The sequence below is a fragment of the Gossypium hirsutum genome, chromosome D04 (genome assembly GCF_007990345.1).
Source record: "Gossypium hirsutum isolate 1008001.06 chromosome D04, Gossypium_hirsutum_v2.1, whole genome shotgun sequence".
NCBI lineage: Eukaryota > Viridiplantae > Streptophyta > Magnoliopsida > Malvales > Malvaceae > Gossypium > Gossypium hirsutum.
In genome coordinates this window covers 9,678,389-9,691,891 of record NC_053440.1, presented here as the reverse complement: position 1 = coordinate 9,691,891, position 13,503 = coordinate 9,678,389, and the positions used below count along the sequence as shown (strand labels likewise).

Genomic DNA, 13,503 nt, shown 5'->3' with positions numbered 1-13,503 from the left:
GCTATTTGAGAAACACCGCTATCGATAAAGCATTACCAGCGCTTCCCGAAAAACGTCGCAAAAAAAGTTGAGCAAAACGACTTCGTTTATTGGTGAGCTTTATTGGCATCAGCGGCGCTTTTTCACAAACGCCGCAATAGATCGAGCATTAGCGGAACTTTTTCACAAACGCCGCAATAGATCGAGCATTAGCGGTGCTTTCTGAATAACACAGTTATAGATCAAGCATTAGCGGTGCTTTTTGGAAAATGTCGCAAAAAAGTTGAGTAAAACAAAGTCCTTTTTTTAGCTTTAGTTGCATTAGCGGCGCATTTTAACAAACGCCGCAATAGATCGAGAATTAGCGGCACTTTTTGAGAAACGCCACTATAGATCAAGCATTAGCGGCGCTTTTTGGAACACGACGTAAAAAAAATTGAGCAAAACAACTTCGTTTTTTAGCTTTAGTGGCATTAATAGCGCTTTTTAACAAATGTCACAATAGATCGAGAATTAGCGGTGCATTTTGAGAAACGCCGCTATAGATCAAGCATTAGTGGCACTTTTTGAAAAACGCCGCAAAAAAGTTGAGCAAAACGACGTCGTTTTTTGCTGAGTTTTATTGGCATTAGCGGTGCTTTTTAACAAATGTCGTAAAAAATTAATTTATTTTAGGGTTTAAGGTTTAGTATTTAAGGTTTAATGTCTATGGTTTAAGGTTTTAGGGTTTATGATATAATGTTTATTATTTTCATATTAGAGTTTTAAGTTTAGGGTTTATGGCTTAGAGTTTGAAGTTTGGGGTTTAGGTTTAGAGTTTAGTATTTAAGATTCTTTTTTAATTACTTTTCCCCTATAATATATATTTAGGGTTTAGGGTGTAGGTTTATGGTTTGAGGTTTAAGATTTAAGGTTTATGATTTAGTGTTTAGAGTGTAGGTTTATGGTTTAGTGTTTATAGTTTTGGGTTTTGGGTTTTGGGTTTATGATTTAGGGGTTAGGGGTTTAGGGATTAGAGATTAGGGTCTAAAAAAAGTTAAGCTTTTTTACTTTAATTAATTAGAATTTAATCTTTGTACTTTGAAAAAAAACTAATTCTAAAATAATTATTAGAATTATTAAAATTTTAAGATACCAAAATTAAATTATAGATTCTAGAAAGGTTAAAAAGTAATTTTATGATTATATTCAATTTTAGTTTTATAATTTTTAAAGAAAAAAACCTTCAAAAACAATTTTATCATTTTGAGATTGCATTCACCCCTCTGTCTCTTTATAGGCTTAAATTACAAAATAGTTTCTAAATTATACTCTTTTTCTCAAGTTGGTAGCTAGGTTTTTTTTTGACACAACTGTTATCTACACTAACTCTATTACCCTGATTGTACCTAAACTATGCTCTATTACGCAAATTATTCCAACAATTAAAGGCATTAGCGGCGTTTATGAGAAAAATGTCGCAAAAGGTACGCAATAGTGGCGTTTTTTTAAAAAGCCGCAAAAAATCATTTTACTTTAAACAAAACGGTGTCGTTTTTAGTGGCATTAGCGGCGCTAGGTGAAAAACGCCACAAAAGGTCGAGCATTAGAGGCACTAGGAGAAAAACGCCGCAAAAGGTCATTTTGTTTTAAACAACGCAACGTCGTTTTGCTCTCCTCAATTTTATTCCAACCAATATACCCGAAATACCTTATTTTTTCCCCTTAAAAATTTTCCCCAAATCAAAATCCCAACCTATCTGTTGCATTGCCCTCCTCTGTTGCATCTCCCTCATCTGCTACATCACCCTCCTCGACTCGACCATCTGCTGCATCACCATTGACTGTTCCTTCTGCTGCGTTACCATCGCACTCCTCTGCTGCAAACAATCGGTATGTTTTTTCCTATATTTGTTTGCAACATTTATCGGTATGTTTTATGTTTCCTTCTTTAGACATGGGTTTTTTTCTTTTGCTCTTAATTTGGGCAGACCATTGGATAGGTTTGTGTTCTTTTTGCCATTTTCTATTTCATTGCTGATTTCGGTAATGATTAATTGCTTTGGGAAAAAAATAAATTTATAAAAATGGATTTATAAACATATAAATTCAACATTTCACCATTTTATAAAAATGGATTTATTATTTTTGCTTCTGTTATTTAAATATGGCTATTCTCGTTCCATGCATTGATATGGGGTTTTGTTTGTTCTTCATTTCCTAGTTTTTATCTGTACAGTTAATGGGTCTTTCTTCTTTGGTTGTTGTTGATCTGGGCAGACTGCAGACATGGGTTTTTGTTCTTTTGACGTTTTATGTTTCTTCTCTTTTCATGTTTTTCTCTTTTGCTCTTAATCTGGGCATATTAATAGATGCCTTTGAAACTGAGTTTGATCTTTGAAATGGAATTGGGTTTCAGTTCGACTGATCTGGGCTTTCCCTTCTTTGTTTATGCTTTTTTTTGTTTTTCTTTTTATTATTTTCTTACAACGAAAGTTGCTGTTGAAATACCTTAGTTTATAAAATATTAACAATCAATTAAAAACGATAGAAAATCTGTTTTGAAACTATTCGCTAGATTTACAAAATTTTGATATAAAATTTAATATGTCAGGATTTGTAATGTGAATATACAACTAGATTTCTTTATCAAACTTTTTTGGGTTTTTGTTTTATGAGAATAAATGATCATGAAATTTTGTAATAAATAGGATATTTATCTGGTACTAGTGACTGTTGCGCGGAAGCGTGTGAAAGAGTAAAATTATTGTACTGAAAAATCACACTAAGTTCAATTCCCAGGAAAGAGAGGTGGATCACGAGGATCGCTTACATACCAGATCTTTCCTAGCCAGAATATCCCTCTATCGTAATTTAATAGCACAATAAATCACTACAATGACACTTGCAAAATATGCAGAACAAAAATAAAGAACACTAGAATTTTAACGAGGTTCAGCAAATTTTGCCTACGTCCTCAGGCACTACCAAATATATTTCACTCCAAAAATACAAGTGAAAGTTTACAAATAGGGAGAGAGAACAATTGCCTTAAGTAGAGAATGGCAAGTGTGGGATGAAGAAAGTAAGAAATGGTTAGGCCTATTTATAGTTGAGGTTCAAGGATCAACTTGCAATGTCCCTATACAATTAGGGACCAAAATTGCAATTATCCCATGCCAACTTTTAACCCAACTTGCCAACCAATTTTACTTTCTACTTTTGGTGCCCACCCTTTTTGACTTTTCAAACAATGGGTGGGTTCCAATAATCTCCACCTTGAAGATTTGATTAGGATAATCTTATCTTCACACAATTCTTTCTGCCTTTGACAACAATACTTGATAGTGCCTTCTTCAACTGTTAAACTTGCAGGATATTAATCAAGTTCAAACAATGTTCGAACTTGGTTGCTGTTACCACCTTGGTCATCATATCTGCGGGATTATTTGCAGTCTTGATCTTCTGAAGACAAATTTTCCCCTCTTCAATAATTTCCCGCACAAAATGGAATCGTACGTCGATATGTTTTGTACGTGCATGATAGACTTGATTCTTTGCTAAATGAATAGCACTTTGACTATCACAATACACGTTAATATGCTCCTGAACCAACCCCAAGGTTTTAGCCATACCTTGTAACCAAATAGCCTCCTTTACAGCCTCTGTTACAGCCATGTACTCGGCTTCTGTGGTTGACAATGCAACTGTAGACTGTAGTGTAGACTTCCAACTTATTGGTCCTCCAGCAAGTGTAAACACATAACCGGTGGTTGATCTTCGCTTGTCCAAATCACCGGCATAGTCAGAATCAACGTACCCAATAACACCTTTACCAAGTGTATTATCCTGCTTGAACAGTAATCCAACATCCACGGTCTTCTGAATATACCGTAGAATCCATTTCACAGCTTGCCAATGTCCTTTTCCAGGATTATGCATATACCTGCTCACTATACTAACTGCCTGTGAAATGTCGGGTCTTGTACACACCATTGCATACATCAAGCTACCCACTGCATTAGAATACGGAACTTGCAACATGTATTCTCGTTCTGTATTCGTCGAAGGAGATAGTTGTGCAGAAAGCTTGAAATGAGAAGCCAACGGGGTACTTACAGGTTTGGTCTGCTCGTTCATGCCAAACTGCTGTAGTACTTTCTTCAAATACTGCTTCTGAGACAAGCTAACTCTGCCATGAGCTCTATCTCTACATATTTCCATGCCAAGAATCTTCTTAGCTTCACCTAGATCTTTCATCTCAAACTCGAGATTGAGTTGAGTCTTCAATCTCTCAATCTCAACTTTGCTCTTAGATGCTATTAGCATATCATCAACATATAAGAGCAAGTATATGAAAGTTCCTTCTTGTAGCTTCTGAAAATATACGCAATGATCAAATTTACTTCTTGTGTACCTTTGCCCTTTCATGAACTGATCAAATCGCTTGTACCACTGCCTCGGAGATTGTTTCAATCCATAAAGCGACTTTGTCAGTTTGTAAACCCAATTTTCTTTATCAGCAACATTGAATCCATCAGGCTGAGTCATATAGATTTCCTCTTCCAAATCACCGTATAAAAATGCTGTCTTCACATCAAGCTGAACTAGTTCAAGATCGTATTGCGCAACCAAGGCTAGCAAAATTCGAATAGACGAATGCTTCACAACTGGAGAAAACACTTCATTGTAGTCTATTCCTTCTTTCTGAGCGTAACCCTTTGCTACCAATCTAGCCTTGTATCGAATTTCATTTTTACCAGGAAATCCTTCCTTCTTTGCATATACCCATTTGCATCCAATTGCCTTCTTTCCCTTGGGCAGTCTCACCAACTCCCAAGTCCTATTTTTATGAAGAGACTGCATTTCTTCATTCATAGCTTGCTTCCACTTTACACCATCAGAGTTACTTATTGCTTCTGTGTAAGTGGAAGGAACATCATCATCTGCAATTGGAAGTGCATAGGCCACCATATCGTCAAAGCGAGCAGGCTTACGAATCTCTCTTCTTGGCCTCCTATATGCAATTGAATCTTGTTGCTGTAGAAGTTCTTGGGTCGAAACTTCTTCATCATTTGTTCTTTCAATATTAGCTGGATCATCATTAACCTTTTCAAACTCCACCTGCTGCAAAGTACTACTGGTTTTGTCATCCTTTTGTGAATCCTCGTTCTTCATCATGGTTGATTCATCAAAAGTTACATCTCTACTGAAAACAATCTTCCTTGTATCAGGACACCAGAGACGGTATCCTTTTACACCACCAGTTATACCCATGAATAATGCTTTCTTTGCTCTTGGGTCTAACTTAGATTCTTTTACATGATAATATGCAGTGGAACCAAAAACATGTAAAGAATCATAATCAGTAGCAGGTTTACCAGTCCACATCTCCATAGGAGTTTTTCCATTTATTGCAGCTGATGGCAATCGGTTAATTAGATGGCACGCATATGTAACTGCCTCAGCCCAAAATTCCTTGCCCAATCCAGCATTGGACAACATACATCAAACTTTCTCCAGTATAGTCCGATTCATGCGTTCTGCCACCCCATTCTGCTGTGGTGTATCTCGAACAGTGAAGTGTCGCACAATGCCCTCATCTTGACATACTTGTAGAAATGGATCATTTTTGTACTCAGTACCATTATCTGATCGAAGTCGTTTGACCTTTCGACCTGTCTGAGTCTCCACCATCTTCTTCCACTTCAGAAATGCATCCAAAACTTCATTTTTTCTTTTCATTAGATACACCCATACTTTTCTTGAATAATCATCAAGAAAAGTGACAAAATAGTGCATACCTCCCAAAGAAGCCACTTTGGTAGGTCCCCACACATCACTGTGAACATAGTCCAGAATTCCTTTCGTATTGTGAATTGCTGAACCAAATTTTACCCTCGTCTGCTTGCCCAGAACACAATGTTCACAGAATTCCAATTTGCAAGAATTTGCACCTTTCAACAAGCCTTGCTTCGCCAAAGTCTGCAAAGCTTTTTCACCAGCATGTCCCAATCGCCTATGCCATAACCTGGTAGCCTCTGAATCTGCATCTTTCGCAGAAGCTGTTGATGTTGATCCAATAACTGTACTTCCATTTAAATAGTACAAGTTATTTCTTCTAGTGCCTTTCATCACCGTCAATACCCCAGCTACTACCTTTAGTAATCCATCTCTCAAAGTGATTGTGAGCCCTTTAGATTCTAGGGCCCCTAATGAGATGAGATTTTTCTTCAAGCTGGGTACATAGCGAACATCTGTCAGAACTTGGATTGAGCCGTCATGGTTCTTCAATTTGATTGTACCTACACCCATTGTCTTACAGGCACTATCATTGCCCATAAAAACAACTCCACCTTCTAGTTCTTCAAGACTAGAAAACCAGTCCTTATTAGGACACATATGGTAAGTACATCCCGAATCCAATATCCACTCATCCGTTTGACATGCCATTGCCATGCCAACCAAGCTAAAGTCTGACTCCTCATCATGCTCCGCTACACATGCATTAGAAATAGACTTGCCCTTTTGTAACTTAGGACAATTCTTTTTCCAATGCCCTTTCTCACGACAAAAGGCACATTCATCTTTGGCGGGTCTCCCTTTGGACTTACCCCTTCTACCAGGTTTGCTGCTGTGTGAATGACCTCTTACTGTTAAGACTTCTGCAGTTGTATCTCTGTGATCTCTTTTATCTTTCTTTCGAGTCTCAGATCTATACAACGCACTACAGACTGCATCAAATGTGATTGAATCTTTCCCATGAAGCAATGTGGTGGTAAGATGATCATATTCATCAGGAAGGGAATTCAACAACAATAATGCCTTGTCTTTATCTTCAAATTTCTCATCCAAATTTAGCAAGTCTGCTAAAATTTTATTGAATGAGTTCACATGGTCATTCATCGACATACCGGGTGCATAAGTGAACCGAAAAAGTTTCTTTTTCATATAAAGCCTATTTTCAAGACTTTTCGTTAGAAACTTTTCTTCCAATGTATCCCACAGCTTCTTCGCTGATGTCTCCCTCATGACGGAGTACTTCTGCTCTTTGGCCAAACATAGGCTGATTGTACCACACGCCTGTCTATTGATCTTGGCCCACTCCTTGTCATCCATCTTGTCAGGTTTTTCTTCAAGGGCTATATCCAGCTCTTGCTGACATAAGACATCCAGGATCTCACACTGCCACATACCAAAATTATTGGTACCGTCAAATTTCTCTACTTCAAATTTTGCATTTGTCACAGTAGTCCTTGCTGATGACGATGCTGCTGCCATTTTTCTCCTCAATCCCAACTACTGTATACGTGAACAGTACCGTATACGTGAATAGTGCCGTATACGTGAATAGTACCGTATACGTGAATAGTGCCGTATACGTGAATAGTACCGTAAACGGTCGTATTCCCCAAGTACGAACCTGGCTCTGGTACCAATTGTTGCGCGGAAGCGTGTGAAAGAGTAAAATTATTGTACTGAAAAATCACACTAAGTTCAATTCCCAGGAAAGAGAGGTGGATCACGAGGATCGCTTACATACCAGATCTTTCCTAGCCAGAATATCCCTCTATCGTAATTTAATAGCACAATAAATCACTACAATGACACTTGCAAAATATGCAGAACAAAAATAAAGAACACTAGAATTTTAACGAGGTTCAGCAAATTTTGCCTACGTCCTCAGGCACTACCAAATATATTTCACTCCAAAAATACAAGTGAAAGTTTACAAATAGGGAGAGAGAACAATTGCCTTAAGTAGAGAATGGCAAGTGTGGGATGAAGAAAGTAAGAAATGGTTAGGCCTATTTATAGTTGAGGTTCAAGGATCAACTTGCAATGTCCCTATACAATTAGGGACCAAAATTGCAATTATCCCATGCCAACTTTTAACCCAACTTGCCAACCAATTTTACTTTCTACTTTTGGTGCCCACCCTTTTTGACTTTTCAAACAATGGGTGGGTTCCAATAGTGACATTTTGGAATTCTGACCATAGGTAATTATTTATGTAACTAAGTAGAGCATTAGAATGTGTACATCCCTTTCATAATTTGTTTAAAATTTCAAAACTGGAGAAAGGTTTTCAATAATGGATTTTATAAATCAGCTTCCTTGTGGTCACAGTACCTACCTGTAATCTCTAAATTGATTAGAGTAGTCACCAAAGTTGTTGATCACATTAAAAGTTAGCCTTGAGATTGATCATGATTGTTTACTTTAGTATTTGAGTGGTGGCAGTGGTATAATTTACTATGCGCATTCTAATTGCACTTGTGATCTGATTCTAATACATTGCTAGATTCTTATAGGTAGGTTGACTTTGATCAGTGTTTTCTTTTAATAAACTAGATAAGTAGGGGATTTAGTATTGCAAATGGCTTGGAATTGGATGTACTGTTTTCTTCTGCCATATTATACCTAATGTAGGTAACTTGGATAAATTCTTAGTGAAACTTTTAAATTCTGGTGTACTTTTATATTGTTTCATTTGAACTGCCCTTATTATCTATACCTAATGAAAGTCAACATTTAACTTTGTATAGTCGACTGTGTTTCAATGGTATTTTGACTAGAAATTTAAGGGAACACGTTATGTCAAAGCATGATGTTTGTGAAGATGGTTGAACTTTTCCTGGTTTTTGGTTCGGTTTTTGGTTAGTCGGTAACCTAGGTGAGATATATAGCACTAGTTAAGGTATAGTACTAGTAGTACCCAAGGTTACAGTTTTCTTGATGCTAACAGAAATGGATCGTAACCAATTAGCAGCTATCAATTTAGTGTTGAAATGAACTTCTTCCTTAGTTATGTGATTTGTATCATCTGAAATCTGAATGGTGGCTCTATGTCTTACTGTTTTAACTTTTTTACAAGAGCGTCTTACTGCTATTTGCGGCATCAATCCGCTGCTATTGATGTGAAATTTGTTCACATTGCTATTGAGGTCTTTAGTGGTTACAATTTGTACTGCTACTACAGATTAGCATTTGGCTGGCAAAACAAGTGTGCTTCCAATTTGGCTGGAGGAATTCCTGCTCAATTGGCAAATTTGGTAGCTTTCATACACTAAATCATTACACAGAAAGCCTAGATAACCAGAAAGTTAATTAATCTTTTATTTTTTTTCGTTTTTTAAATTTACATTTGAATTTGGGATCTTTGTAGTTGGGACTATTTTAACTTATATATATCATATCATAACTTACATAATTCACATAACATACATAACTTAATAATTTATATATATCATATCATAACTTACATAACTTAATTACACTTATAAATAAACAACTTACCCGTGTAATTTATTATCAACTTTAGACTTCAAGAACTACGAAATAGATCGGTCTTGAATGAATTTGTCAAGGGTAAGCAACGACTATCGAAATGGAGTACAAACTTTTCTAAATTTTACATTTCAAAATGCAAGCCAATAGAATATGATTCTTTACCCGTGTAAGAAGTATGGCAACATCAATTGGCATTTTTGTGAAGTTGTCTACAAATATCTAATTGTTGATGGGTTTATTCGGGGGTATAAAAAATGGATTTTCCATGGAGAGTGCACACCTAGTAGAACCTCTTCAACGATTAATCCGGCTTATCCTCATAGTGCTTACCATCAGTCTGTTAGAGAAGATGACATTGAAGGTATGTTGCGGGATGCATTTAATATGCGCAGTCATGGTTTGCAATCGTTCCACTCGACTTTATTGCATCCGATGATTGTAATTTTAGTGGAAATGCTTTTATCGAAACGGGAAGAAGTGTACCTGATGAAGAGCCGAATGGAGAAGCGGTAAAGTTCTACATGTTACTTAATTAAATGAATGAAGAACTTTATGAGGGATCAAAATTTCCAAAATTGTCTTTTTGTATTCGCCTTTTTCAGTTAAAATGTTTGGGAGGGTGGACCGAAAACTATTTGACAATACTGTTAGAGTTTTTGAGAGATATTTTTGCGTTTGCAAAAATCTCTCATTCATGCAAAGATATGAAGAAACTAATAAAAGATTTAGGCCTTGGGTATGACAAAATTCATAGTTGCCCAAATGACTGCATGTTGTATTGAGGTGATCGAAAAAACCAACAGTCTTGTCATGTATGCGGTAAATCTTGTTGGGTGAATAGAAATACAGAAGATGTGAATGAGGATGAATATGATGCATAGTCAAGAAAGAAGCCAATTAAGATTTTACGATATTTTCCGCTAATACCAAGGCTTCAAGGGCTTTTCATGTCGTCAAAGATAGCCGAGTCTATGACGCGGCATCATGATCAACGAATCGATGATGAATTATTAAGGCATCCTGCGAATTCTTTAGCTTGGAAATCATTTGACAGTAAATTTCCAAGCTTTGCAAGTGATCCTCAGAGTGTGAGGCTTGGGTTAGCATCTGATGGATTTAATCCTTATAAAATCATGAGCACTTTGTACAGTACTTGGCCTGTAGTGCTTGTTCCTTATAATTTGCCTCCATGGATTTGCATGAAGCAATATTCTTTTATCTTATCTATGATTATCCCTGAAGAGAAAGGTCCAGGAAATGATATTGACATTTATTTGCAGTCATTTATTGAAGAGTTAAAACAGTTATGGTGGGTGTTGAGACATATGATGTATTGAGAAAGGAGAACTTTAATTTACGTGTATCTTTGTTGTAGACTATTAATGACTTCCCGGCTTATGCCAATTTATCTGGTTGGAGTACCAAAGGACGTTATGCTTATCTTTTTTGTGCTGCGCAAACATGTTCGAAGTGGTTATATAATGGGAAGAAGTTCTCTTATATGGGGTGTCGTTGGTGGTTAGATGGAAATCATAGATTTAGATTTTAGAGTACTCTATTTGACGGTACTGAAAAGTTCAGAGAAGCTCCTAAGTAGACCATTAAATCTGAAATCTTCTTCATGTTGAAAGATATCAATTTCAGTTATGGGAAAATGAATCAACCGCCCAACACGTAAACAAAGAGAAGATCGAAGGATGAATCTGATGAAGGGGATGAGCCTAATGAAGCGGACTTGTGGAAAAAAAAGAAGTATTTTTTTGAGTTGCCTTATTGGGAGTATTACATTTTACGATACAATCTTGATGTCATGCATATTGAGAAGAATATACGCAAGAGCATCATTGGGACAATTTTGAATATCGATGAAAAATCAAAAGATAATCTTTAGAATCAACTTGATTTAATTCACATAGGAATTCGACGTGATCTTCATCCCCAAGTACTTTCGAATGAGAAATATCGGTTGTCGCCTTCTATTTTTTCAATGTTGAAGAAAGAGAAAGAAGTGTTCTGCATGGTGTTGAAGGATATAAAGGTCCCAGATGCGTATGCATCAAATATACCTCGATGTGTGAGTCTTAAAGATCGAAGACTATATTCCTTAAAATCACATGATTATCACATCTTGATGCAAGATTTACTGCCAGTTGTTTTACGGTGTTGTATGTCAAAAAAGGTGACGTCTTGTATAATTGAACTATTTAATATAATGAAAGCCATTTGTGGCAAAGTTTTGAATACTGAAGAACTTGAGAAAGTACAAGATTGAGCCACTTTGACTTTATGCAATTTGGAGAAGATCTTTCCACCTTCCTTCTTCACTATTATGGTGCACTTGCTAATCCATCTCCCTCATGAAGCAATACTTGGTGGACCTGTTTTCTATCGATGGATGTATCCTATAGAATGGTGCTAATCTATTTGTAAATTATTCATTTATTCACCTTTATGCCTTTAGTTACAACTTTTGATAATGTTGTATATGGTGTTTAGGTTCCTATGCAAATTGAAGTCTTATTGTCGTAATTAGCGTTATCCAGAAGGATCAATTGCTGAAGGTTACTTGGCAGAAGAGTGTATGACTTTCTGTTTTAGATATTTAGAAGATGTTGAAACAAGACTAAATAGACCAAGTAGAAATGTTGGGCTCACTGATCATAACTTGGCCGAAACTTATTTATTTCAAAGTTATGGAGAACCAATCAGTAAAGTTGAAATTGCAGAATTAGATGATAGATCATGGATACAAGCACATCAATATGTTCTTTTTCACCACGATTCAATGGAACCATTATGCAAATAAGTTCTAGAATTTGATAAATATTCATCTTTTTAATTTGTTTATCTTCTATCTAACAAATTAAACCTCTTTTTAACATAGCGAGTACAAACAAATCTTGAGATCTCATTCACGCTCTTGAAGATTACAACATCGAGAGATTAATAAGTTATTCACAGAATCTTTTCATGAATGGTTAAGCCAAACGGTATGCAATTGAAGCTTTCATTGACAAATAATAATGTTTTCTCATAACATTTATAATTACTCAATTTACTTTCGATTCAATAGGTTTGGAGTGGGAAAGACGTCAATGACGAAGTTAAATGGCTTTCCCAAGGTCCAAATAGAGTAGTAAAAAGATATAGTGCCTTCCTCATTAATGGATTTAGATTTCATTCAAAATATCGCAAGAGATTGAGGAGAACTCAAAATTGTGGAATAGTTGTTAATTATTCAATTAAAAGTTATGCTAGTGCTAGGGATAGTAATCATGTTAAGGGAAATGTGGAGTATTACGGACTTCTTACTGACATTATTGAGTTAGATTACTATGGCAAATGGAAAGTTGTCTTATTTCGATGTGATTGGGCTGATGTTCTTACTGCTCACGAAATTAAAAAAGATCAATTTGGTTTTATAATGGTGAACTTCTCTTGATTGATTCACACAGGAAAACAACTGATAGATGAGCCGTATATATTTTCTTCTCAAGTGAAACAAGTTTTTTACTCAAAAGATCCAACTAATGAGGGTTAGTACGTTGTACTCCGTAACACCCTTAGAAACTTGTTTGACATGGGTAATGGAAGTAGAGATGACATCGACGAAAGATCAGAAACTTTACTTTTTTCAGAACAAAACTTAAATGAAAATAACCCTAGTACTAGTACACAATTTCAATGGGTTCACTAGGATGTTGATGAAGATATTTACGAATTATGATGTAGTAAGATTTTACGATTTCTTAATTATATGTAATATCATAATTTAAATCTTGATCTTGTTAAATATTTCAACTATTTTATATGTAATATTATTGTTGTAATTAGTTACTAAATTTTCAACTATTTTATGTGTATTGCAGATAAAATGCCTAGAAAAAGATTGCGAGATCTAAGTATTGTTCAAAATACTCCAAATTCGGAAGAGACAAATAGTAAACAACAGACTGCTATTGGATCTTCAAATGTTCTGAATACACCTGACGAACCTGCAAAAATTCAAAGTAATGTTAAATTTAATTTACATGTGTGTTGACTTTTATTATTGATTTCATTTTCAAATTATTATATTATAATATATCATTTTTCAGCTGAAAGTGGTGGGACGCGCAGAGGTCGAGGACATACGCTACTTAAAGATTTATACAAGTTAAATCCTGTCGAGCGTGTCAAAGTATCTAGAAACAATCTTGGTCAGCCTATTGGATCAGAAGCCCGACTTTTAGCAGGATATTTGGGCATTAT

General features: G+C 35.8%; 1 long non-coding RNA gene across 1 annotated transcript; it reads left to right on the top strand.

Moving 5' to 3' along the window:
* The first annotated feature begins 1,651 nt into the window (after positions 1–1,651).
* LOC121216312 (uncharacterized) lies at positions 1,652–13,399 on the top strand. Its single transcript, XR_005912473.1, has 3 exons — positions 1,652–1,851; positions 13,122–13,262; positions 13,350–13,399. It is a non-coding gene; the product is annotated as an uncharacterized lncRNA (long non-coding RNA).
* Positions 13,400–13,503: the final 104 nt, after the last annotated feature.